The sequence below is a fragment of the Pezoporus flaviventris genome, unplaced genomic scaffold, assembly GCF_033815535.1.
Source record: "Pezoporus flaviventris isolate CSIRO_AGI_PZ_B2104156 unplaced genomic scaffold, CSIRO_AGI_Pfla_v1 ptg000031l, whole genome shotgun sequence".
Classification (NCBI taxonomy): Eukaryota; Metazoa; Chordata; class Aves; order Psittaciformes; family Psittacidae; genus Pezoporus; species Pezoporus flaviventris.
This window is the reverse complement of record NW_026892579.1, coordinates 8,203,338-8,228,379: the sequence shown is the minus strand read 5'-3', so window position 1 is coordinate 8,228,379 and position 25,042 is coordinate 8,203,338. Positions and strand designations below refer to the sequence as shown.

Genomic DNA, 25,042 nt, shown 5'->3' with positions numbered 1-25,042 from the left:
TTCTTCCTCTCTAGGCCCTCAAACTGACACAAGATGTAGAAAGAGAACCCTTTGCCAAATCTGCTGTCAGCAAGTGGACAGTGATACTGTTTACAGCTTACGACCTTTGTGAACCCTGCATTATTTTCCTAATGAAGCAGACTGTTAACAGCCCCTTATCGGAGTGAAGATCCTCTTTTTTCTTTTCTTTTCTCTTTTTTTTTTTTCTTTTTTTTTTTGAGATTTGAACTAATTCTGAAGTATGCAAAATCTTCCTTTTCTGGGATGGCCAAGCACCTGCTGTGGAGACAATGTTCAGCACCATCCTGTTGAGAACACACTGTGTAGCCTTTACAGTAGTTACTTATCAATGAGTATGTGGTGTTTCAATATATTAATGGTTTATGGGATGTTTTAAGTTGGCTTTTCTTTTTGGAGGTTTTCCTTTCTGCCCACCCTCCTCTCCGCAAACTCCAGTTTGATTTCCTTTAGATTTTTGACCATTTTTGCTTTCTCTCCCTGGGGAATCTGAAGTACTGTGCACAAGCAAGGAAATATTGTTCAGACGTCAGGGGTTTCTGAATATACAGCATTTGTTATTACCCATCAACCGGCTGAATTCCAGAGAGAGGTGATGTGTGTGGTCTGTTTGTTTGTTGGATTGGTTGGTTTGTTTCTTTCTTATTCTTCCCTTAAGTTTGATGGTACACCCCTGTTTTCTGTTAAGTGTCAAACCAGGGTTGATCGCAAAACCAGGGAAGCCAGCAAGTTTGCCTCTTGGCCTGTGAGGATGGACTGACAGCGGGTGCTGTTGTCTGCACATGCATGGAGGCAAAGCCTGACGGAACAGGCTCCTCTCCCGCCTTAAGTTAGCAAGGCTGCCCCTGCTGCTGCAGCAGGCTGGTAAGGAGTTATAAGCTGAGCTGCCAGACAAATTGAACATAGCCACATCTAAAGATGTGCTTGGAAAAGCAAAAATGAAAAGAAATAATGCCACTTTGCAGAAAAGCTAAGGTTAGAGGCTGGGCATCAGCAGGGGACTTGCAGTGGCAATGCCAGGAGTTGAGGCACAGGTTGTCGCAGGGTGTATTACTACATCAGTGATCCTTTTGTTTGTTTGTTTTGGACATATCCTTGATTATTTTTTCCTTCTTACTACGTATAATCTGTTATGGCAGGAGAAGCAGGAGAAGGAATGACAAGGTGACAGTATCATACAAATGGCTTTTCTTGTGAGCATAGATTGTAACAGGATAAATGACACTGAAAGACAAGGCAGTTTTATATATTTTGCTTCTAAGATTTTCTTTTGTAAAATGAATAATAATTAATAATAATAATAATGAATAAAAGGTATGGTGCTGTATAGATCCTCTCTATAATCTGGAAAGTTTGATTACTTTTCATTAGCATCTTGGGGGGGGAGGGATACAAAGAGGGGAAAACACCAATGGTACATAGGAACTCAGTATGAAGAGGTTCTGAATAGGACAGTGTATACCTAATTCTCCAAAGCGATATATGAAGTTTTTTTTGTTTGCATAAAAGCATTATGCGTATAAATATATAAATATATTTTATTATGTACAGAAATGGATCATTATGCATGGATGTTAGGAAAACAAACTAGCATTTTAACCCAAAGTCTCAGTGCATGAGTTCCCACTGGCCCATGTCCCATGCAATGTGGAGTGACTCCCTCTCGCCACTGACACCACACATGCACAGTCACACGTGCGCGCGCGCGCACACACACACACACACACAAGCATTCGTGGGCCTTTCCTTGCTCCTTACGTTCCAGGTCCCCAAGGTGATATTGGTGAAACAACAGCTCCTAGTGTGATGGAAGTTTTGGTTTTGTATCGTAGCCCCCACGCTGTAAAGATGCACCTCCTGGTTTCTCCCTGCAGTTATGACTGTGTAGAATTTGTGCAGTTGTGGTAATCGTAGCCCTGTAGCATATCAACTCTTCCAAGCAGCCAAGGGTTTATCGTTTGCCTTTTATACAAATGTCTTTTTCTTTTCACACGGAGGTGGTCTATTTGTCAGCGTGGGGACTAGTTTATTGTGTTTATTGGAGTTAGGTGATGCTCATTGCCCATCTCGATCAGCAGCCAGCTGCCCAGGATGCTCATGTTGTACAGCAGCCACCTAGGCTAGAGGTTGCGTTGCTCATCGGAGTCCAGGCACCTTCTACCAAAACTGGTCAAGAGCTTTATCAGCAGCCTCCTCTGATGTGTAGCATTAGCTCTCATCTTCCCAGTACAACCCAAAACATGACTGTACACTGAAGGACTTCCCTCTGGTGCTGCTTCCCCTGAGGTTCTTGTGGCTGCTGCCCTGCAGCTGAGCTTGTTCCCATGCCTCATGTTTTTGGCTGCCACCAGAGCTCACACTGTGGCTCCCTGTGCTGGGACACAGCATTTGGCCCCTTCACAGGTGAGCCTTTGGTGAGATCTGGGTGCCTGCCTGAACACCACTGGCCAGGTCGCTGACAGCACCAGTAAGGCCTGACTTGGTGATATGGCCAAGGTGACCAAAATCCATCCTTTCATTTTTTTCTCTTGGTATAGATGCAGTTCTTGTCAAAGACAAGGGAAGGACCATTAGCTTAAACCAGATGAGAGCAACTTTTGCTCTGCTATGGGAGGCTAGTCCCATGGAGTTCAACAGAGCTACATTTTGCTGGCAGAAATGAGAGAGAAAATGATGGTCTGCTCTATTTAGGAAATGGAGAAAACTCCCTTGATTTAGAGACAGCCTATCAATGGCAGGCAATGAATAATAAATAAATAAACAAGGAAAGCATTAGCGTCCCAAAGGCTTAACCTGCCTCCCAGCAGTGTCAAGGGCAGCATTTCCGCTGGCAGGGCTGGGACCATTTGGGCCCCTGCTTTGGAGAACATGCTGGCGCTCATTGAAGATGAGTGGATTTGGCCAACCTCTTTGGTTTGGTTTCCGTTGCCCATCTTTGGGGCCAAAATCTTCAAGCAGGAATGCCTGGAGTCAGGCACCCAATGTCAGGGACTCCAGCATGGTTGCAGCGGGTGAGCGGCTCTGCCCTCGTTGCTTCTTGAAGGAGGGAGAGGTGCCAGGTCCCCTCAGGCCCAGAGGAAGGTCACCACCCTCTACACCCGCTGAGGTGCCCAGCAACACCCTCCCTTCCAGTGGTGCTAGATAAATCTCACTGAATTCAAAGGGCCGCTTACTTAGGTGTCAAAATACAGACTTGAATGGCTAATTCTGGGAGCCTACCTTTTGAAAATTTGGCCTTTGAGTCTTTGAACATGTTTATGCTAAGTTTTCCTTCTGAAACTGTGTAAAGCAGATAAAGGTGCAGAACAAAGACATAGTCACTGTTTAAACACTTAGTATAAAAAAAGGTCTAAAAAGGTGACGTTTATGCAGTTCCTAGTCACAGGTTTGGGACTTGATACAATGATTTTGTAAAAAAATGTTATCTTGACAATAGTGGGATAGTTGACCACTGCTTAACTCCGGACATTTTTGTGCCACCGCTTCAAAAAGTTCTTTTTTAGGTCATGTATTTCTCTAAAATGATGTCATTGCTTGGCAATTGGTGTCCTGTAAGCGTTTCCAGTACACGACATACCTTTGGAATTGCCAACACATGCGAAGGGGGACCAGATACATTTCGTTACTATGGGCTGGAAAAAATGGATTGTACATTTGGCTTCACATGTTTAACTTTTTTTAAGGAAAAAAAAGTTGCATGATTGGAAAAAAATATGTATACAGTATCTGTAGAACTGTTTTATCTGTTTTTGTTTCAAGCCATGTAAATTGGAAGAATATTAAATCCACAGCCTTATCGCGCATGGCCGTCGTTACATACCGAAGAGCTGAACAGTTTATACTTTTCATTTGGGCTATCTTGTACTTTCATTTGAAAGCAGACACTCTCACGTTGCAGTCTTACTGAGGATTTTATATTTTAAGAAAAAGAAAAAAAGATGCTGCCCTGGAGGAATATACTACCTTACTACACAGAGGTTGGAAGGAAGTTTGTTTTGGAGCAAAACCTGCCCCTTTCCGAGCGAAGTAGAGATGCAGTGCTTACTCCACTTGGTGTTAGTAGATATTGCCTTGTGTATTCCATTTTAAATTGTAATCTAGTTTGTAAAAGAGATGGTGACGCATGTAAATAAAGCATAATGGATCTCTACATTGCACATTTGCCTTCGCTCTGTTTTGCTGTGTCACGGACAGAGATCTGAACGCAGGCCCTGGAGAAGCGGTGATTTCCAAATGGGTGAAACCGGCTGGTAGGGGGGGTTGGGCTGGGGAGGGGGCTTGATACTGCATCTGCTTGAGTCTGTAAATGCACTTCAGCCAAGCCAGCATAGTTTTGGTGGTCAGATAACCCCTAATGGGATCATTTACTGCTGCTAAACGTCACGAAGTTCACTTCATTTTGGGGTCAGGATTGTTGTCCCCTGGGGTGGCGGCTGCACCCCGCAGCTGCAGCCTGGCTTGCCCGTCCCGGGAGACAACTGTCCCAACTGCACATCGTTACACCCCCCTGCGGGCTTGGCTGGGCTTCAAGCTGTCTTTGAAAAACGCCTGGAGTACTTGAAACCACCCATTTGGGATTTGGGGTAAGAAAACCAGCAGCCTGACTTCAGCAGAAAGTTATAGCAAGGGCTCTGGCCAAGGCGCGGGAGAGCGTGCTCAGAAACATGAGCCATGTTGGCGGAAAACACTTCTCCCCCCCGACGGCAAGCCACAGATGTATATGGGGGGTTTGGAGTCGTTTTTCCAGAGCAAGTGATGATACTTTGCAGAAAGAGGAGACTCTCCTTGCAGCAGGGAGAGGGTTCCCATGACCCCAGGGGGATGAGCGCTGTGTCAGCCGGGCAAAGCCTGTGGGAGCTTTGCGCCCAAGTACTGCAGCATAAAGAGCTGCTTGGGGATATCCCTTAGTTTAACATAGCCAAAGCTCTTCAAGCGTTGTCCTAACTAGAGATAGCCTGAAACATTACAACATCCAGTCAGGAAATAGACTTTGACCAAGATAAAATAGCGCAGAAGCCTTCCCAGAGTCAGAGGGTGCTTGTCTGGCAGCAATTACAGCTGCTCCTTGGAAATGGAGCTGCTTTGCTTGATTTTTCTTAAGGCTCCTCCAGCAACGCTCTGGCAGGGAAGGACCTGTGTCCTCCACCTCGTTGGCATCACCCCAGTGGTATTTAGGACAAACAATGAGAGCGTTTGGCCCAGTGAGGTGCCTGGTGGAAGCTTTGACCTGAATTTAGGCAGAGGCAGCAGTAGCAACGATGAGCTGATCAAATCCTGTGCGAGTTTTGTGCTGAACCGACTTGGTTCTGTTGTGCAATGCCTTAGCTGTGACCTTCAGTTCACCCAGCCTTGGAATAGATCATTCTTATCTTCCAGTGTACTTTCAAAATAAGTCCAAGCATTTTAAACTTCTCCAAGTTGTCCCAGAAGACAAAAGGCTTTCCTTGCTGCTGCTGAGACTGGTGAGGCAACCGAGAGCTATTCTGGGAGCTCCCCACCACATATGCTGAGTTGCAAGTTCGACCAGACCAGGGAAAACAGTGTTTTACAGCTCTTGTTTGGCTACCGCTGCCAAGGAAGTTTGGGGTGCTCCAAAAAGATTGAGATAAGCAAATCTGGGAGGCTGCCTCTTCTTCTGGTGGAGTCATCGTGACTGGTATCTCCCTGTTCAAAAGGAGGACTTCTTGCATGAAGTGGAGCCCAAGCCAGATGCAGCAGATAACCGCTCTCGCCAGCGCACAGATTCATCCCCTGCCAGCGACTTCTGCAGTGTCTCATCGCTCCTCTGTTTGCCTGACCCAGCCCACAGAGCTTTTTTCCCACTGGCTTTGCCTGTGGAGATTTTTTTGAAAATTAAAATACTTTTATCATGTAAACACAAAGCACAGAATATTCCATTAGAGAGAAACCAAAAAAAGCTCTTTATATTTTTCTCTTCTACTGCCGTTTCAATCTTTAGAAAACTTTGGGATTCTCTGACAAAATTCAGAAACTCTGGGCTGGAATTTTTATCTCTGTGCTTGGATTTTCTTTTCCTACTAATGACACCAGTAGTTCTGCATGTGCCACAACATTTACTTATTAGAACAAAGCGTCTCCTGCTTTTATTGTCTGACGCTTTGATGACATACCAAGGAACCCATTTAATCTAGAAAATGAGATAAAATGTCTTGATTCAGTAGGAACAATTGGCCTAAATGAAGGTAACTGTTGTAACGTTCTTTGAATGCTACATTATGCCATGCAGCCTTAAAGATATCTATATCCTGTGAATGGCATGCAGTGAAGTGGAGGGAAACAGTAAAAATATATGACATTTCATAAAAATCTTTCCAACTTCCAGGACATACGATCCTGAACGGCTTTAAACTGACAGAGGGTAGATTTAGATTAGATACAAAGAAGAAGTTCCTCACTGTCAGGGTGGTGAGGCACTGGCACAGGTTGCCCAGAGAAGCTGTGGATGCCCCGTCCTCGTCAGTGTTCAAGGCCAGGTTGGATAGGGCTTTGGGCAACCTGGTCTAGTGGAAGGTGTCCCTCCCCATGCCAGGGGGTTGGCACAAGATGAGCTTTAAGGTCCCTTCTGGTCCAAACCATTCTGATTCTATTATCCCTGCTCTGCCTCAGTTTTCACACTCTTTTAAGTGATAAACTTTGGTTTTGATGACTTCAAAGCACAAGGCAATGATTCTCAAGTGCTGCCTTTCCCTGGTGCTGAGTGTTGCTGTGGTGCTGACAGGCTGTGCATGCCACCCTGCTTTGCACACCCAGATGGGCACTGAGGCAGCTGCCAGCACCGTGCCATGTGGCACCATGTGCACATCAGGCTTTGGCTCTGTTTCATGCCCTGGGGGCCACTGTGAGCCCTGTAAGATGTCCAGGCTGATGCAATGAGGTGCCAAGGCAAGAGGATGGGGAGGATGTCAGTGGGATCAAAGCACAGCAGATGCCAGTACACTGCTCTGGTATTCATGTCTTGCCTGGGACCTTTCTAAATCTTCTGCTGCTGTACAGACAACAGATCCTTCTGTTTGTAACCACCTTGGAAAAGGGCAGTATTGGTTAGAAAGTGCTAGTTAAGAAACATGGTGTATTCTACCTCTGACCTCCAAAGCGGAAATGGAGGAAAGCTGCATTGCCAGGGACACCTCGGAGGTCCTCTCTGGGGAGCTGCAGAGGATGCTGCTCCTGACACCTGCCCTTCCTGGAGGGTGAGGTCCAGCCTTTCCAAGCCTCTGCTGTGAACAGCAGGCCTGGTGTCTGGGCAGCCTCTCATGTCACATTTGTTGTTTCAGTAGGAAATTCATACTTCACCAGCTCTTATTTTAAAATCTCTGTATGCTCCTCTTACTTAAGGCTATCCAGGCTTGTACACCACTGACTAGTTCATGGATGAATGTCCTAGAGAAAAGCCAGTACTTAGAAAGCAATTCATAAAAGACATAAAATAATAAACCCCCACACTTAGTCCTTTTACTCATTAAATGAAACCCATTGTCATTCACACTTCTCTTGAGAATCACACTTGCAATATCAAACTGTGTTATCAGCCTCAGTGTGCATCTGTTAAGCAGAATTTATGGTGAGGCTGTCTCATTTGTGCAGAAGTTTTGCTATGCGCTGTCACTCAGCCTAGCAGACTCCTATGGAAAAGCCACAATTTAAGTCAAAACTCTACTGTGCCTGAATGCTTATAAAATTACAGGGCCTTCCAGAGCTAGAAGATATTGAAGTCTCTTCCTAGGGAAGGCAGCTACCCTTCAAGTGTCTGCTCTGAATCTTCTGCCCCTAGGACTACAGCTGGAAGGGGAAAGTAGCACAGGGGAAGAAGGTCAGGGTGGATGTACAGGGGGTCTTCACTTCGCAGCTGAGCTTGCTCTGCAGTCCAGGTAAGGTGGGCTACCTTCTTGTCACCAAAGGGTCAGTGCTAACTAGATTACCACAGAACAGGAGCGGTTATGTGGGAATGTACCCTGGAGTAATACAGGGTATTGCTTCCCTTTATCTCCTCAGTAACTAGTACTTCAGGGTGAGCACAATTCACTCTGTTTTTCACTAGAGGACATCCTGGGGACGAGTCATCTGCAGATAGTGCCCTGAATTGCTGGGGCTTGAGGGACTTGGCTGAATCTGTTGACACATTTCCAGCCTCTTAAAGCTCCTGCCTGGATAGCTTTGTTTTTCCAGAGCCCCTTCACCTGACCTTGCCAAAGCTGTGTTCCTTTCCTGAGACAGGGCCTCAGGGACAATGACATAATGTTTGCTGCTAGTGGGAGCCTCTCCTGGTTTGGTTTACCCACACAAATGCATGTGTGGGGAGCAGGGGGGCTGCTCCCAGCTTACCCGTCTCATGGCCCATGCATCTGAGTGGGCTTCTGTGATTCCCTGTGTGTACAGAGAGAATGTCAAGAGATCTGAACATACAGGAATGGCAAATAAGGTGTCACATGAAAAAGGCCTAACAAGATGCTGTCCTTTAAATGATAGGTTGCTGGGGGGGCTCCTGAGCCGCTCCTTCATGCCCTTCAATCATTCTTCGATCCATGTCTGAAGTCGCCAGTGTTTCTCATTGCTGTCAGCAATTGTCTGTCTTTGTAACTTTTGATCCCCGTGAGCCTTTCTTCGAAGTCTTTTACCCTTTTTCTTTTTTTCATTCTCTGACTCCTTCACATTCTCTGTTTTTCCAAGGCCACGTATTGAAATGTTTGTGGGGTCAGGAATGTCACTTGTGGATATGATTATTTTTAATGATGTTTTTATACAAGCAGGAAACCCAGGTAACAGTTCTCTGACAACAGCTCATTGCCAGTACAACTCACTCCATTCCAGCTACGCTGGCAAGAAGCACTCTTTATTTTGCTGCTTCAAGCTACATCTGAGTCCGCAGGCACAGTTTGCTGGTCTGGCTGTGCCAGCCAGCTTTTCCTAACGCAGGCTAAACCTTGAACATTGCTTCATGTGGAATAGCGAGGTTGCAGCCAATGTGAACTGGTGGCTGCGTTCAAAGGTCTGCTAAGGTCGGGAGACGCAGAGCTGAGAGTAAGTACAAATGGCTTGTGGACCTATTACCAAGTACAGCTGCTCAAAGGGACATGAGCGCACCACTTCAGAGCAAACCACTACAGCCAAAGGAACGGGTAAAAAAATGATTGCTCTTTTTAAAGTGTTCCTCTTTGTTCATGCTCTGCCGAGGCTTTCTGGGAGATAGGTATTGTGAAGTATGTTCATACAGCCTAGATGCAGCCTAGAACAACCACCTACAGAGCTGGTTGTGGTGCCTGCCCTCTGTCAGTGCTGGTGCTTGGGAGCTGTCATACTTCCCTGAGCCTTAATCACTGAATAGTTTGGGTTGAAGTGGTCTTACAGTTCATCTGGTTCCAACCTCCCTCTGCAAAATAGAACTGAAAAACTCTTGTTAATTTTTCCTCTTGAAAGTTAACAGAATTTGAACATTTTATGCTGATCACCACATCCCTAAGCTGGCAAAGGACTTGTCTGTTTCTTCTCCTCTGTAATTGACAGTCCTCTGTGGACACATGTTCAGCATTTCAAGACTAACTTAAAGGTCAAATTTATGATGCGGGCAGATTGGATGAGCTCATGGTTGAGGAAAGACCACCTAAAGGTGACTTGTCTAACATACCTGTGCACACACACAGAGCACACGCACATGTCCCTTTGGTCTAGCTTTGTCACAGACATCACCCATGTGCCAAGAGTCTCAGGACGAAGATGTACCAGAAGCGTTATCAGTGGGTTGAATTTGGCACCTGGAACATAAGATAATAGTGAGGGTCTGACCAAAGGCGATGTGTTCAGAAATGGATAGAGCAGAATTTCATTCTTCTGTTCCCCCCACCAAACTGCTGAAACACCTCATTTGTGTTTCTGCAGTTCACTCCCAACTCCAGTGTACCCAGGCATGAGTCTGTGCCGCACCAGAGAACATTTAGAGACCCCTACATCTCACTGCACATGTCTGTGTATCAGCAATGGCTGATGACTGTACCTGAAACAAACCCTGGGGACCCTTGCGCCCCACACATGGGACAGTCATCTGCAAATGATGGCGCATAACCCCCATGTACCCCCAGGCATGTACTCAGCTTCTTCACACAAAATTGATGTATGAAACTCAAACTGTGATAAAGCTGTAGGCACAGGTGAAGGTGTGAACTGAGTAGGGGAGGTGCATAACTTCCCCCAGTTAAAATCAGTACTTTCAGTGTCATCCTCTCCACCCTATTTGGTAGCACGTTACAGAATGCACTCTCCTGTTGGGAAACGGTGATCAGCCGAAAGTCCCTTTCCCCTGGGGATTTCTCTGCTGTGTCCCACAGACTTTTTGGCTGAGTGCCACTTTCCAGCCCGTGCACCCTCCTCCTGCCGTAACCACAAGTGGTGCCCACAGGAGAGGAATTTGGAGGCAGAAACTGGTTTTCCACCGAGACGCCTCAGCAATTATCGGTTCTCGCACACACGTTCCCAGAGCAGGACCTGCTCCCTATCTGCTCACCCATCCTCCTCCCAGGAGCCTAATCTCATGCCACACTTGTCCCCCTGGTCCCCGCAGGGCCAGCCCCACCCAGACCATGGAAACCCCAAAGCTGTCAGCAGCCTCTGCCTGCTGGGGGGTCATGCATCGCCACGGCTGGAGGGCATGTGTCTCGTGCCCCAGGCAAGGCCCTTGTGTGGGGCAGGGAGTGACACCATGTGCTGGCACAGGGAGCTGGGAGGGAAAACCAGCCATCCAGTAGACAAGTGCTAAGGAGCGATGGACGCCCCAAGAGGGTGTGAGTGGCAGCACTGGAAAAGGTTCTGTGGGTGCTGAGCTAGAAACTGTCTGAGCTCCTGCTGCAGTGTTACAGCACTGGGGCAGCCCTGAAGGCTGGATCCAGCCTGAAGAAGAGCAGCAAGAGTGAGCAGGGTCAGCAAAAATGGGGACCTATTGGAGAAGGACGATTTTCTTTGTAAGAATAGGTTGAGAGGGGACACAAACTGCCCTTTACGTGGAAGATTGCTAACCAAAACCCTTCCTGCCCACTGAGGAGAGGACATGGCTGTGTTTAATCTCCAACAAATGTTCTCTTAGCTACAAGGGTAATTAGCACATTTCCTAGAAGTGTGAACTTTTCTCCATTAAGGGTGGTTTTGGGAGCAAAATGTTTCCCTGGAATTTCCTTGGGCCTGGCTCAGAGCAGGAGGATGCTCTCCTGAGGTCCCTTCTCACTCTATGCTCCTTGGAGTGTTAAAACAGCTTTAAAAACAAAACAAAAGCACAAAGGTGTCTGCCCTTTCCTACCTGAGGCACAGGTCTCTTTGTGCAGTAGAAAATTGCTCTCTTTCCTCCCGGTTTGAGTATAGCAGCTATTGAGCAATGTTGTCCCAGTGTCTTGGCACATGAACCAGGGTGTGCCCCAGACCCTGAGAGGTATTGATGCAGTGAAACCGCCTGCTAGGTGTCTGCTGTTTGTTCCTTCTGCTCTCAAAAAGCGTCTCCCTTTGCCCCCAGGGAAGCTGTGTGTTGTCCTGATTTGTCCTCTAGGTGCCATAGATGTTGCTCTTGCCCATTCCTGGTGAGACTCAAAGGAGTGCTCTCTGCAAACCAGTGCAGAAAGCACTCCTCTTGAAGTACCACACGCTTTGACATCTGTCGGCCCGTCTTGTGGCTGGATGCCTGCAAGGCGAGGTCTGAAGGACCAGAAGTATAAATACAGGTGAAAAGGCAGATGTTTCTGCAGTGGTCAAGTTCATTTCAGAGTAGCCAGTTTCCCCTGCTGAGGGCATGTGTTGGCCTTCCCGGCAGGGACGAGAAACTCGATCAGAAAAAGATGTGAGCATCAAAGCCCCATTGACCATGAGCAGCAGAGCTGGCATAGGCAGAGATGTGGGACGCATGGCAGGAAGAAGCAGCTTTGGGTGAGCACTTGCTTATGAGTAAACCCAGGAGATGGAGAAAGTCACAGCCTGAAGCCATTTGGGGTGTCCCTGTTGCTGCTGCCAGGCCACCAAGGCTGGTGTCTGGGAGGAAGTCCCACTGGGGCTGGAGGAGCCAGACAGCCCATGCTGGCAACCATGGGCAAGACTTGGGCACCTGAGTGCTTGTGTGATGGGCTGTGCCAGAGGACAGTGGGGATGCTCATCGGTGGGATCAGCCTCCTTTCCTGCTGGCAAAGAAGAGCAGCCACTGCCTCCTTGCCCTGGAGGCAATAGAGCTGCTGGCAATGGAGCCAGCAGCCCCACACACATACCCACAACAGGGTCCCAGCATAGTCAGCCAGTAACTCATACTGGACTTGGGCTCCCAGACAGAAACAACAAACCACTGTGTGTTTGATGTTTACGTTAGATGTTTATTTTACAGTTCATTTCACAATCCGTTTCTCTTCTCCCTTTGCCAGGAGTTGATTTATGGTGCTGCAGATCCTATCTGCCTGCCCTGCCCAAAGCCTGGACTTGGAGAAAAACCTTGTAGGAAGGGTCTTTCTTTGTCATTGTTGCTGCTTTGTTTACAACTGCCTTTACCTGAGAGTTAGACTAGAGTGGTTTCTTCCAAATAGCCAGAAATTATTCTCGTACTTCCTTGTGCTTGTGTTGGTGTTTTGAGGGATAGGTGGCTCCGGGTCTCTGAAGAAAACAAGAGCAAAGCATCACGGGCAAGAGGCTGTCCTGAGCTCCCCTCTGGCTCATTTCTCCCCTGGCTGGACTGGTGAGGTGTTGAGGACTCCCGGCACGCTGTGGGACTGCAGACTCTGTGCCCCATCTGCTGTGCCCTCCCTATGACGAGAGGCCCTACCTGGCCATGGGACAAGGTCCTGGGCTGTCAGGATGGTCAGTGACTGCAGGAGATAGCTGGTCCCTGCCTGAGTCATAAGGGACTGTAGGGCTGCTGGGGTTAACTGGGATTACTTGCTCCATGGCACATTTAAATTTTGATTTTTGTGCTGCCATGTCTGAGTGGTCCTGAGGGAGGTGGTTTAGCCTCACTGGTTTAGTCAGGGCTTTTGCTCCACAGCTGAATGTCCAAAAGAGATGTGCCGCATTTTAGAGAGTGAATAAGAGATCAGACGTGAATATCTGGTGGGAAATCCCTGGGTAAAACTTGGCCTTGCTTACTGACTGCGTGCTTTGGAGAAGGATTCACTGCTTCCTCGTACAGAGCTGGGTGCTCCCCATGAATAACTGGACCCAACCTAAAAGCAGAAGGAAGTGTATTTAAAAAAACAGAGGTGTGGTAACGACACTGTCGCGTTTTAAGTGCGTTGTGTAAGCCGTGAGGTGTGCGTGGCTCCTGAAGAGCCTGCTCCCAGTCACGGCCAAAGCACTCCTTGAAAACAATGATAAAATCCTAAGAAGCTGACTGGCTACAGGGTTTGTTCCTGTTCCCCATGGAAATGATACTCACCACAAGCAAATGTGTGTTTCTGTGTACTGAATTCTCATGTGATGGACACGGTGGCTTCTGTACAGCCAATGCAAAAGTTATGAAAGGAGATTTCTTTCCTTCCAGTTTTCCTTATCACCGCTGTTTGCCCTGACTATGGCAATGTGAACAGCTAGCAAGAAAACACAAGTTTCATGTACAGGGCACTGAGGATCTGTGATTGCCTAAATTAATAGCTAAAGAAGTGTCTCCCCACAAACTTGTTCAGCAATTCACACCTTTCAAATTGCAGTTGTACCAAGCGGGGGGTTTAATCTTAAGAAATTGCTTTCATGTCCAACTCGGTGCAAACTAGAGTCTAAAAGAAGGGAGCTGATTTGGCAATGCATGCTGTCGAGCTCTAGTTTGTTGGTCTGAATTTAGCCTATTCCTGCACTGATAACAGTTCTTAAAGGCAAGATAAAAATACCTTCTTTTTTTCTCCTTTCCTACAAAAAGCATATGTACTTTTCTTTAACCGTGGAATGATCCTTTCTTATCTGTAATAATTCTGAAGCCACTGGAGAATGATGTTGGAAATAGAGAAACGAAATGGTTTTGTGCGCTTTTGTGCACACGAGGATTAAGTACTTAAAAGGCAGATCCGCTACATTTCACCATTTTATATGTCAATAACACATCCAAACAGTACATTAAAGAATAACAATCCAACTCTGTGAGTATAAAAATTGACCCTAGATTGGCCAAAATTGTATCTGATGAGCCCAAATAGAACCTAAACCATTTGCATCAATACTGTGAAGCTAGCATTGGGTTTGGGGGTTTCTTTTCCTCTCATTGAAAATGAGCGGTTTAGGACAGGCGGCAAGGCTCACGCTGCTTGGCAGCCTGTGTGGAGACATTCCTAAAAGCCTGTAAGCAAGTCAGAGGTAGAACTGAAAAGCTGAGGGGCAGGAGCGCAACAGAGGGCAAGGACAATTTCTGCAGGGTGATCAGGAGGTGCATTTTGTAAGAGAGAAACCTTCTCCCTGGATAACTGTCATAGCGAGCACCCTTGAACCGCACCTTGTAGCCTCTGTCTTGCAACAGAAGTTATGCAGAGATTTTGTCTCCCTATCTGAACTGTTTCCCCTGCAAGAGGGCCATGAAACCTCAAGGGAAAGACCCAGCCCCTGGGCACTCCTGCTGACACCTCCTTGCCCGTCTGTTGTCCCCCATAGGGTACCCTGGCATTGCAGAGGTGCTGTGGGTACCCCAGCCTTGCAGCGTCACCACGGACAGCCCAACACTTCAGAGGTGCCATGGGTACCCTGACATTGCAGGGGTACCATGGGTGCTCCCCAGAATTGCCCGTAACTTCTCACGCCTGTGTAAACTCTGCCCAAGAGGCATTGGTGAAACATGGGCTTCCTCCTTGCAAGCCTGCCTTCATGAGGAGCAGAAGTGGAGAGGCTGTCCCTGTCACCTCCTGCCAGCCTTTACCCAACCAAACTCAAGATCCCAAGGGAAAAGACTTCACTGGTATTTTGCAACATCCTTCCTCTGGTTTCGCTGAACTTATTTCTTGGCCTGTTCTCTAAGGTCAGGCATAATATCACAAGGACACCCTGGTCCCATCCTCCTCTGCTTCTCAGGAGAAAATAAGAAGGGTTGCAAACAGATTTGAGAACACTTGTTTATATTATTTTGTAATTTCTTGGCAATCTTCAATGAAGTACAGCAGCCCATGAACTGAAAGTAACCCAAGGAAAGCAATTAGTAAAAGGCTTGAAGATTGAAACATGGCAAATGTAACTGCTGGAAACAATGGAGACATAGCTGCTGGGGTCTGGGTTTCTTTAGTTTGTAAGTCAAATTTAGTGCCCGGTCAGTGTGTCCAGCTCCCACGTCCTGAACAGTTTGGCTCCTGCAGCCCTGCTCCTTGCAGTAGGCTCTGTAGGTTTGGGTGTGCAGTTTTTTCCCACAACAGTTCTCGTGGTTCATGAGGAAGGGTTTGCTAGCACTTTATTCCACCACACCTCCCAGGAATGCAGTATATGATTAAGGCAAATCTGCAATGTATCTTTAGAGCAGTTCGTACTTAGCGGTGCAACGTGTGTAATATTTATGCAGATAAAGATTCCCCTAAATGTATGGGCTAGACACAGGACACGAGCGCAGGGCTCTCCCAGCATCACCATAGGAAGGTACCCAGCGTGACATCAACAGGGCAGCCAGCAGCCACATCCCAGGGAAGGGCAGCTTCGTGCTATATTGGCATCTCAGGGGTCTGCCACAGGGTAAACCATGAGAGCTGTGGACCACAGACATGCAGAGCAGATGTAATGGAGCAAACCGCTGGCATAAAAAGAGCTGCTGCTCTTTATTCGGCATCCAGAAATGGCCTCTGAAATCAGGAAGGGACGGATCAGAGATCTGTGGAGTGCTACTTTTTCTTGCTGATTGCAGGGGACTGCTCTAATAGGACTGCTGAATGTTGATGAGGGCTGTTATAGTGAGAGAAGCCAACTGATAGGATAAGACATGTATTTTTGTGTCCTGTTTCAAGCCATTTAATACCGTTAGGTGGGGGTGGGGTGAACAGGAGCAAAAGTTGGGTTAAAAGATGCCCTTTATATTAAAGGAACCTACCTGAACTCACTTCCTGTAGCTTAAATGAGAAACTGGGTTAAATTAGTTCTGATAAAGCATTAACGGCATGAGTTATCTTCACAGACAGGAAAAGTACAAATTTCTACCACAATTCTGCCCATGCACCCTTTTGGATTTGGGGTGGTTTTTTGTATGGCCTCCCATAGGACTGCACTTAAGGCTTTTCCCAAATAATAGCATCAATTGTAAGAAGCTGCATGAGGATTCTGCATTCCTGCTAACCCAGGGATGGGGATGCCAAACTTGATTCATTGTGGATGATTTGATTCACCTTTTATTGAGTCTGCGGAAGACTATTGAACCAACTCAGATACCCTTTCTGTGTTTCAAAGACCAGAGGTGTTTTTTTACCTGGTCCCTCCCTCCCTCCCCTTTCCCTCAGAGTGCAGAAAGCTGCAATTACAGGCAGCTTTCAAGGCTGTCAGCCCTCACTAACAGCCAGGACTTGTTGGGGCGCAGAGTGGAGGAGCTGAATTGCACTTGGACCAGAATGAAAGCCATTTCAAACGGTGCCACTCAACCCCCTGGGGCTGGGACCTCCCCTCATCTCTGGATGTGCACGCTCAGAGGCCAGGATTCGGCCCTGTAGCCCATCATTCAGGTTGTAATCAGTTGCTCCTCTGCTGTGGGGAACAAATACTCATGCATGTGTGTGTGTGTATATATATATATATATATATATAAGTAGCTATCTCAAATATATATATATATATAACACATATATGTATTTCCATGTCCTCTGCCAGCACACTGACACCCCTGGTCATGCCTCCCTGCGCAAATCAGGAAAGGGTAACATTTGCATGAAAACTCTCAGGGACTGGGTGATCACAGAGATCCTCAGGTCCTGCCAAGCTTGACCAAAACCAGCCAATGGTTTCAAAAGGTTCTATACGGGGAGCATCTGAGCTTATGTGGCCTGAACCTGTAGAGAACCGAGCTCGAGCAAATCCTGAGCTGAAGATGAAATTTCTTCACTTGTCTCCTGTTCCAAGCAGCTCTTGAGAGGGGACCTGGGCTTTTCCATGGCCGTTTTTAAGCCCTCCGAGAAGCCTAACCTTGCAAGTACTTGAATATGCTTGCAAGCTGGTGTTTTCCCCCAAGAGGCTATGGTAGCATTAGCATGTGGCATTATCTAGTGAAGAGCACGCAGAGGCATTGCTGAAGGAGAGAGGCATCGTATGTGATTTCTGGTCTTGTCGGTAAACCTCAGGGACTTCCATTAGAAGGCAGTGACTTGTTCTTAAAATGTTACTGTGCTGAGGTGGCTTCCTTTCGTAGGACTCATCTCCTGGCTCTGATGTACCTGGATCTGCCTTTGATCCTGGGTGTACTGGTGGGTGCTTCACGATGTCAGACTTGTCTCCGGAAGGAAAGGGCTGCCTCTGGCACTGCAGGCAGCTCTGCCCCCTACGATTTCAGGAGTTAGCTCATTTTTACACTACTGCACTATGTCTAGGGGGGGGAGGAGGATTTTTCCTCCTTTAGGGGAGATTCTGGGACTTTCTGTGGCATGAGGGCTGGCAGCTTTCTGTCTTGGCTTGCAGGGTTGTTAGTGTTATTAATGGTCATAAAGTTATTGCACCCTTTCCTAATATCGGTTGACTTTGGATTTGGAGCCAGTGCTACCCTTTACATGTTAGCATTTCACAAGGACTTCAGATGTTGGCAGTGAGAGCCGCTATGAACTAATCTGGGCAGCAAGTTACGGTGCTGCTTCACTTAAGCTTTTCCACGTGTTAACTTGAGGATCAGCTTCTATGTGGCTCCACTGTGTGTAAATGTGAGAATTCATTTTTTCCCCTGCGCTTGTTGTGACTGAGCTTGAAAAATTGGTTCCTCTGGAAGCCACTCTAGTTTAGGTTTTGCTAAAGTGAACTTTTATTTCCAGACAAGTGGAGTACTGGGCTGAGATTAACCTTTGTGATTCATTCCTTCCGCTTGCAGCCACTTCTCCCTGTTGGCATGAGGCTGAGGTGACACGAAGTAGAGGTGATTCCCTTCAAAGAAAAAGCAAAGAGTTCTTCTAAGAAGGCCCAAAATACCTATGACCTGAAAGCTCCTTCAGGAATCAATTTATGGTGCACGTCTGGGGGAGGGAATATCAGGTAGATGTAACCCATACGTCTTCACCTGTGAATATCTCCTTTTGTGATCCTTCACCCAGAACTGTATTTTACTATTACAACTGAAGACATGTATTTAATTCCTGTGGTGCCTATAAGAAACTACAGGCTCCTCTGAAGTCCTCTGAAGCTGTGAAATGTTTCACAATGTCTGAAGAGGTAATTTGCATTGAGAATCAATATGCTAATTGTTGTGTCAACACTTACTGTTTTGGCGTGTTTCTCGGCTTCTTGTCCCAGGGTATACAGCCGCGTACGGTCCCAGCTCATCTGCAAGATGTAAGATGTGCCTTGGGTCTGCGGCAGTCACAAGATTTGTTAAAAGAGATGCAAACTGAAGAACACCGGCACAGTTTGTACTGTCTTATCCAGCCTAGCTTCATTCTGTCAGGGAACATCAATTAAATCAGATTAAGAAATTAGGGAGCTTTTGTCTAGCCAGTAAGTTAAATAAATATTGATTAAATAAAATGATCATTAAACAGATGAGTCGAAATAACTACCATACCAATCCGTGTGGTTTATATAACGTCAAGTGGTGTTGGATTACAAGTGTCAAATATGGGCCCAAAGATGTTCTCCTTTTTCATTGTATTTATTCTGGAGATGGTTGTGCCCTGAGTCAGGGACCAGGAATAGCCGTGCCGGGCACAGCGCTACCTCACAACAAAAAAGGTGAACTTTGCCTCTTGGCTTCTTCTGCATCCTGAAGGCTGTTTGGGACACTGGGGCAGGGCACACAGGAGGAGCAGGAGAAACAGGTGGACAGTACGGCTTTTAACATCGCGGCTCCCAGCATGGAACGGCATAAACACAGGATGCACGCTACGTGTGGCTGCGGTATGCCAGGCCGCAGAGTTTTTGCTGTATAATACTCTGTGACAGGGCTGAGAACCATCCAGGAGGTCAGCCAAAATGGTCCTGGGAGCAACCAGAAAACATCCGCTCTCTGCTAGACTTGTTAGCTGCTCAGTGGTAACCAATAACTAAGTTGCATAGGAAGAATTATAACGCTAACTTGGATTATGCTTCCAGCCTTTTTAAAGTGCCTGCTTTAAGGGCTATGTATACATGTGGAAGGCCACTGAAATTAAAAGGTGCTGTGGGTTGGGATAAGTAGCTATGTAGGGAGAATGTGTTTCTTTACCCACCCTCAGTGTCCCTGGCCACTGCAAGCTTTCTGGCAGATCGCTTTGCATCTGGTTGTTGCCCCCTCACCTGGGAAAAAGGCTGCTGGATTATTGCTTTTCCAGACAGCCGCTAACCCAGAAGCACACAACCAAGTCTGAGCCCTCACTGGGCTCAGAGATGCTTATCAAGCGCTGTTACACATCCCCACAGCAACAAAATGGCTCCCAAACCCACCATCTGTATGTCCTCCTTGGGATACACATGTATCTACTGTGGATCCCAGTCACGGAGGCGCAGAGACTGACTGGTGGTGGGGTGGGTGATGCTGGGTCAGTCACACACCCTCTCCAGGTTTGGTCCAGCACAAGAAGAATAGTTATTCATTCTCTCTACTGCAAAGGTAAAAAGCAGAAGCTAGGAAGGGGTTATGATCTATTGGTATTTACAAATAATTTTCAGATAAAATTTCTGTAAGTGTCTGTGATGAAGAACTAGGAAGAAAAGTGTTTGTAAACAGCGCTACTGCATGCCTCAGGCAACCTTCAAAGCCTTTGTTTTTATTCCCACAAGTAGCTCTAGTTTTACTGTACCAAGGCTGTCAAGGACCTTCAGAGCCTGATGACAGCCTTTTCATTTGAACAAGCACATTTTTGGATGGGTTTTCTCCTAAAAGGTGAGAGACGACACACATGCAGGGTAAAGCGAACCTAGAGATGTCCTGCCCTGCTGCTGGCTCATCTCCTGGGCTCTTTTCTGTTTTGTTTTGGGTTTGTTTTGCTAGCAAATTTCAGGGCTACATGTGTTAGGCTTATGTTCTAACACCTTCCCCAATATTTTTGCTTTGAATGTCAGCTTTTCGTTTCCCATGCTAGCTACTATCAGATAACTGAGCTCAACAGAGGTTTCTTTCATTAGCTGTAACTTAGTAGAAGAGCACTGAACTCTGGGTGTTCCTGACAATTCCCACTCAAAACATCGCAGTGCTTTCGCTTATTTACCTGCAGTAATTAACCTCAGCCTCCCCGTTCCCCCTGGTGAGCAGTTCTGCCTGCGGGACACTTCCAGCAGCCGCTCTTGCAGGTGGGCACAAAGGCTCACAAAGCAGAAATGCCTTCTGGCCCCAGGGGTGTCAATAGGTCTGCTCAGCTATGCCAAGTGTAGTCATGCATTTTAAGTTTCTTCCTGAACAGGGGTCTTGACTCTTGTGCCATTTTAATGGAACAAAGAGGTCGGATTATTTATAGGTCGGTCGCCTTTGTGTGCGTGCAGCTAGCGATGCCTTCAGTGCTCCAGTTCCTGGGACTCTTTTTCCCTCCGGCTCTTAAGTCTCAGCTATTCTCTCCTAATGCAATAACAGTAATTATCCTATCACTGGCCACTGCAGCACCCTCCATTAGCGCCCGCCTCACCTAGTGTGCAGCGCAGGCTGGGAGCCAGGTAAAGCCTGTGTAATTTATAGCTCATCAGAGAAGCCAACCAGCCCACGGTCTTCCTGTTTTGTAAAGAGACAGACCTATCACCTAGACACTGCTGTGATGGGTGCGCTCAGAAGGCAGGAAGATAAAAGTAGTGCACAAGCAAGCTCTGGCCCCATCTCTGTTTGTGTTCTCTGTTGTTTCATCCAGGCATGCAGTCAAGCAAAATCAATGCAACCAGAAGACAATATTGACGTGGTTTTTGCTCCCCAGTAGACCCATGACATTTCGCAATGTAATTGTTGTTTCATATTTGGCTGCTGAGCGCAGAACTAGAGACGTAGAGCTGGCCCTGCTAAGTTTTCATCTAAGGCCAGGATTCAGCACAAGGATGACCTCTTACATGTTTTATTTGATTGCTGTCCTATAGCATCCTATAGGGCATGCTGGATGGTGCACAGACTGACTTCACAGCTTCTTCAGTCCTTAGACATTTTGAGGGTACCTATAGCTGCTTTGGGCTGAAATTGCCACCTAATCCTCTGCTACATGGCTTGATCTCAAAATTGCAGAAAAGGGACCAAATGAGGGGAAAAACAAGCTGCTCTGAAGGGACAGGGCAGTTTGGCTCCCGTCTTTCTGCCACCAAACCGCTTGGCCTGGGGCACCCTGGGGCCATCTGAAAACAACACCCTGATTGTGTTTTTGCCTAACATCCTGCTCTTTTTATGGCAAAATTCTATTTCACTCTCCTCACCTAGGAAAGTGCTGTGCCAGGCAAGGAGCTGCCTGTAGGGGCCTTTTGTGCATTCCCCCCCCCCCCCTTCCCCCCCCCCGCCCCAAACCGAGCATGGACACTCTGTTGAGTTGTTGGTGACTCGAACCATCAGCAGGCATCCTGACAGTCCAGCTTCCCATCTCAGGCACCAAAGAACTGCTGTCACTGCCAAAGATACTTTCAAAAATGTAACCAAAAAGAAAACCAGACTCTATAAATAAAAGGCTGGACAGGGCTTTGAGCAACCTGGTCTAGTAGAAGTTGTCCAGGCACATCACAGGGGGGTTGCAACTAGATATTATCTTTAAGGTCCCTTCCAACTGAAACCATTCTACGGTTCTATGAAATCCTCCCTCATGACAGCACTTGTGAAGTGTCTGCTCTTGGAAGGAAAAGTTATTTTTCTTTAGCTGCTAAGCCGACCCATTCAGCAGGATTTGGAGGGCAGAACTAATTGATGTGGTTAGATGAAATGAGAGCAGATCTTGAGAGAATCACTGCTGACGCAGATCCCAGCCTCATGCAGGCAAGGCCAGATAGTCCTTTATGCAGAGGATGCAACATGAACCTATCTGCACTGGAGAGATTGGTCAAGGAAAATCTTCTCCAACACCATTTGGGCTTGGTAGCTCTAGGCAGTGAGGAGTATTTTCCACCATGCCTTAGAATTCTTTGGGTTGATAACCATGCATTTTCCAGCATTAGAGTTCCTGGCAATGTTTCACTGAGAAGATCTTACACTTATGATAGTCACACATGGCCTCTGAAAGTCAGCAGGAGCAAAGCTGCAGGGTCAGAAATATACTTTGTCTTTGTTCCTTTAACTGCTGCTCGTGTTTTTGACTGAGATAAGAACTCTTGGAAATTATTCATGTCTTCATTCAGTGCTTTGGCGATCTGAGGAGACTGCATTACTTGATTATGCTTCAAGTTAGCACTGCTAGGGCACAAATATTCTTGGATTTGACAACCAACAAATGTCTTCATCAGTGAACTTGTACAAGGTGATGTTGTTTTGATGTGCAATTAAGTTACGAGGGATCTAGTCACAGAGCAGAGCTTTGAACTGAGTAGCTTTCTCTGTTTGAAGCAAATAGGGGAATAAACACAAATACATTTGCATCTGAGACTGTTTGCCAGAGGGCAAACTGATCAAGTGGGTGATACTCCTCAGCAAAGCTGGCTCAAGTGAAGAAGGTGGAGGCATGAGTGCAGGGGAAGTACAGACATGCAGGTGAGGGGTCCCACACCCTGCCTGCTCACTCCATGTGTCCATGGATCTGAGTTCTCTGGTTAGTCCTGAGGAGCTTTGGGAAGGCTGTTAGGAAGACACAAGGGTTCACAGGTTGCAGAAATAGGACCAGATCATTTAGAGGCTAAGAAATGCCAGTGTAGCTGTCAAAAGCAAACCTGAGCTGACACTTGCAAAGTATTCCAGAGAAAAAAAATGGGAAAAAATTCTTCAAACCTTAATGTAAGAAAGCAAGAAAAATAGAGTCAGGCTGCTGCGCAGTAAATGAGATTAAAGATAATCTAGGCATGGACTACAATCAAAGGAGCATTTTACCTCTGTTCTCCTTTAAGGAAGACAAATCCTAGGGGCAAAAGCAGGCTGGTTAATGGGAACAGGGATATGGAAATGGAATTGCTACTGTGCTCAAAGAGCAGACTGCATTCCTCTTGGGGGGCAGGTCATGTCTGTCCAGGAGTTCTGGGAAGACCAGCGTGTGAGGTGGCCGGTCTAATAGCAACTATGCTCCTATACATCCACCAAGTCAGTGAGGGACCCCATGGCTGCAGAATATCCATTGCAATGCGTTTGGTTGTGCAGGGTTAAAAAATAATCCAGCCATCCATTGTCCTTGTAGCTCCGACCTCACTGGTATGCAGGGCTTTGGAACATGCCTTGAAGGTTAATTAAATATGCAAAGGCACATCAAAATGGGATGAAATGCAACTAAAGCTGCATCCTGCCAGACTAACCTGATGGTTCTCTTTGATAAAACAATTATTTTTCCAGACAGGTAATATCTGCCAGATTTCCTTTATCTCGACTACTATAATGTACTTGCTATGATGTCAAATGTGAAACTGATGTTGCTGGAGACAAAATAGATTAGCAGAGGAATTGCGTTGTTGGTAAGAAGAGGAGACAATGAGTGCTGAGGATGGAGATCTCAGGCCAGGAAGAGTTCTCTAGGAGAGCTCTTCAAACAGGAGTTCTGGGACCAGTTTTGTTTTAATGTTTGCATTAATGGCACACTCCTGACCCACGCGAGCATTGCTCTAATGAAATGTGCTGCACAAAGCTGTGACGCATTGCTGGCATGGAGGTGGTTTGCAGGCCAGGCAGAACGAGTGGGGCACCTCAAGAATGGCTGTAATAAAGGGAGGATGACATTCAAGTAAAAGACAAAGAGTCTTGGAGGTGAAAACCAGTGTCAGAGGTGACTTTTGTTATTAACAGGGAGTGAGTCAGTTGGGAAAATAATTGAGGGAAAAGAAAAATCAGCATTAAATAGTCACAGAAGAGTTGTGTGCTGCCAGCTTGATCCTTATGTTGCATCTATTTCCAGTTGAGATGAGAAAATATTAGTGCCAGCATACATGCCCCAGATCAACTCCCCTTACCTGCCCCTCCTTTTGGGAAAGATGCATTAGCAGCAGAGCAGCTGCAGAGGAGAGCTACAAGGGAGACCAGGGAACCAGAGACCCTCTCTTCCAGGATGCCACAGGAAGGTCCTGGAGCATATGTGTGTGGTGATGGGGATGGAGTTCAACAGAGCAAGTACTGTCCTGCAGTCTTGGGTTTAAGTATCCAAACACCACCTGCATGGGGCTACTGTCGCCTGAAGCCAGCCCACAGCCCTCGGCTAGCTGAGAGCACACTCACATTTTGTTTTGTTCGAATTAGGGGCAAAAGCAACCCCCTGGGGCAAGCGGCATAGGTTGGGTTGGGTAGAGGCTGGACCAGCTCAGTGGTCTCCCAGAGCTTTAGCGCCCCATGAAGCTGTGGTGCAACGTCTCACACTCTGCCCAGGGAGTTACCAGCCCTTCCGCCAGCACCTCGTGCTGCAGGCTGGCTCAGCCCGTGCCAGTGATGGCGTGCCATGAGGAACGGTTCCAGTTGCACGCAATTACTTTTGCTTTAATATTTTTCCCCAAAGCTTGGAAAAGCAACTGGAAGATGAATAAAAACAACGGCCTGTCTGCACAATTCACAGCCAGAGCGATAAACTGCACATTGCTCTGCCCAGCAATTACCAGAAGTTTTTCTGCATGTGTTGTGGTGAAGGGAATTCTCAGGAGAGCCCCAGAGGAAGGCTGAACAAACAGGTATGAGCAGAGTCCAACTGTCTGGTCATGCCTTAAGCCAGTCAGACATGGAGCAACCTGGGCCTGGAAGCTGCGTTGCCACCTTTGCTGAAGACGCTGTTGGAGAGATGCTGTTGCTGGGGCCTGTCAGATAAGGCCCAGCAAGTTGCTAAGAGTAATGGTTTCCACCTGAGTTTGTCACCCCAATGCTCAGGTCAGCAAA

General features: G+C 47.0%; 1 protein-coding gene across 2 annotated transcripts in view; it reads left to right on the top strand.

Moving 5' to 3' along the window:
* FOXO3 (forkhead box O3) overlaps positions 1–4,175 on the top strand; it is a 93,787-nt gene extending 89,612 nt beyond the window's left edge. For both annotated transcript variants that reach the window (XM_061460151.1, XM_061460152.1), the window contains exon 3: positions 15–4,175. The gene's annotated coding sequence lies outside the window, so the exon portion shown is untranslated. The remainder of the gene's footprint in view (positions 1–14) is intronic.
* Positions 4,176–25,042: the final 20,867 nt, after the last annotated feature.